This window comes from Rhinichthys klamathensis, unplaced genomic scaffold (assembly GCF_029890125.1).
Source record: "Rhinichthys klamathensis goyatoka isolate OS25496 unplaced genomic scaffold, OSU_Roscu_1.1 h1tg000029l_1, whole genome shotgun sequence".
NCBI classification, from domain to species: domain Eukaryota; kingdom Metazoa; phylum Chordata; class Actinopteri; order Cypriniformes; family Leuciscidae; genus Rhinichthys; species Rhinichthys klamathensis.
This window is the reverse complement of record NW_026606579.1, coordinates 4,255,001-4,257,500: the sequence shown is the minus strand read 5'-3', so window position 1 is coordinate 4,257,500 and position 2,500 is coordinate 4,255,001. Positions and strand designations below refer to the sequence as shown.

The 2,500-nt window shown below is 44.2% G+C and overlaps 1 protein-coding gene across 2 annotated transcripts in view; it reads right to left on the bottom strand.

Annotated features, from left to right (window-relative positions):
• The window catches only part of fgd4b (FYVE, RhoGEF and PH domain containing 4b), a 25,547-nt gene that overhangs the window by 11,278 nt on the left and 11,769 nt on the right, over positions 1 to 2,500 (bottom strand). The window lies entirely within an intron of this gene.

Sequence of the window (2,500 nt, the reverse complement as noted above, 5' to 3'; positions counted from 1 at the left end):
CACACCGAACGCGAATTTAATTATTTGTGCGAGTAGATTACATACAAAGTCAATGCAAAGACGCGAATAGACGCGTCATTCGCGCCGGGCGTTGCGACAGACGCGAATTGGGCGACGCGTTTGCCGCGAATGTCTTCCGCGCAAGTTGAAAAATTTGAACTCGAGCGAATGTTCAAGCGTCTAACTAGAAGCGATAGACGCGTATTTGACGCTCTATTCGCGTTCGGTGTGAACACACCATTATATGTTTTCCCCTGCCTCAAATCGAGCCGTTCGAGCCTGTGACGTCACACGCTCGGAAGCCCCTCCCACGATTGTTGATTGACAGCAGCGTTTCAACACAGACCCGCCCTGAGCGAGCTGTCCTCATAGTCCGTCATTGTTGATACGCTGGAGCAGAATGGCGTCTAAGCGACTGTGGTGTTCTGTTCTTGGGTGTAATAACGAACACAGCAGTCATTTTAATGTTCCTAAATCCGAACCGCTGAAGACGCAGTGGCTGAGTTTTGTTTTCGAAGGGAATATTCCCCACGAGCAACGTCAATGCTCTCATGTTTGCGCGAATCATTTCACACACCAGACTGCTTTATAAACGAGGATCAGACTAAAGCTGGTTTTGCTAAGAAGCTGCTCATGAATAAAGGATCGGTGGCAACTATTTATGTTCCCTCTGCACCTCCAGAAGAAGCGAGTGTAAAGTTTTATTAACCTTTATATTAATCTTTGCAAATCGCGAAAAAAAGTTTTTCATGACCATTAGTTGTAACGTCAATCTGTCATAAACACATAGCGTTCGTATCTCACTTCTCTACCCTCCCAGTGCATACAAAAATAGATCAAAGTGACATTACGTTAACCAACCATTCAGAAACGTCCTGTTCGAGCCTTAACTGGCGAACTTCTTTGCGGCCGTCATCTTGTTCCGGGTCCGACTCCGGTTCAAACCGATACGGTTGCACAGATGTGTCCTCAGAGACTCCCGCTGCCATTCTCTCTCCAAAATATACCCTTGTCAAGGCAACACTCCACGTGCGTTGTGTCAAAGCGCCCGCAGAACAGAGGGGCGGAGTCAGCGAAGCTCATTATCATTTAAAGGCATATGCACTGAAACGGCGTGTTGAAAACTTAGTGTTTTCTTAAAATACTAATGAGAATTTTTAATAAAAATATATTACAAAGTTTTCATTTAGACCCTAAACATTCATATTAACTTGTACAAAAATGGCATTATACGACCCCTTTAAAAGACCCCTCGAAATGCTTGCTACGGATGCGGAAAACGCAGAAAATTTAACCTAATCCGAATTTTTTTATGACGGACGAAAGTTTTGAAGGCAGTGTGTAAACGTGATTGAAACAACGCGAGGTTGTATTTATTTTTTAACATGCGAAAATTTCGGACTCAGTGAGCAAGGACCTTTAAATGGATAGTTCACCCAAAAATGAAAATTAGCCCATGATTTACTCACCATTAAGTCATCCTAGGTGTATATGACTTTCTTCTTTCAGACGAATACAATCTGAGTTATATTAAAAAAATTACGTATTATTTTAATTTGCCGGAAGCTAGTTATTTTAACTGCTAGCCTGCCATTAAAAACAGTTTTACCCACTCCACAGTACAGCAAAAGCAGATCAATTATAACGCCAGACTATCGATGTAAATGTCTGTTGAGAGAATAATGTTAGAAATCAAACTACTCTTTCATCGCATTGCAATAGTTATACTTTGTTCCCTGTATTATTAGCGCACTCTACAGCAGCGGCGGAGTGATATGCAGTTATCATCTCAATGATCGCATTACATTTACAGGAACTAGTTTCTCAGCGGCGGCGGAATTTTACTTTGCTCCGGTTAGTAGCACTGCGGCGAAAAGTAAACACAGAACCGAAGCGCACTACAGTCGGGACTACCTGCACTACCTCTCTCTCTACCTCTCTCTACCTCTCTCTCTCTCTCTCTCTCTCTACCTCTCTCTCTCTCTCACTACCTCTCTCTCTCTCACTACCTCTCTCTATCACTACCTCTCTCTCTCTCTCTCTCTCTCTCTCTCACTACCTCTCTCTCTCTCTACCTCTCTCTATCACTACCTCTCTCTATCACTACCTCTCTCTCTCTCTCACTACCTCTCACTACCTCTCTCTCTCTCTACCTCTCTCTATCACTACCTCTCTCTCTCTCTCTCTCTCTCTCTCTCTCTCTCACTACCTCTCACTACCTCTCTCTCTCTACCTCTCTACCTCTCTCTCTCACTACCTCTCTCTCTCTCTACCTCTCTCTCTCACTACCTCTCACTACCTCTTTCTCTCTCTACCTCTCTCTCTCACTACCTCTCTCTCTCACTACCTCTCTCTCTCTCTCTCTCTACCTCTCTCTCTCTCTCTCACTACCTCTCTCTCTCTACCTCTCACTACCCCTCTCTCTCTCTACCTCTCTAACTCTCTCTCTCACTACCTCTCACTACCTCTCTCTCTCTCTCTACCTCTCTACCTCCCTCTC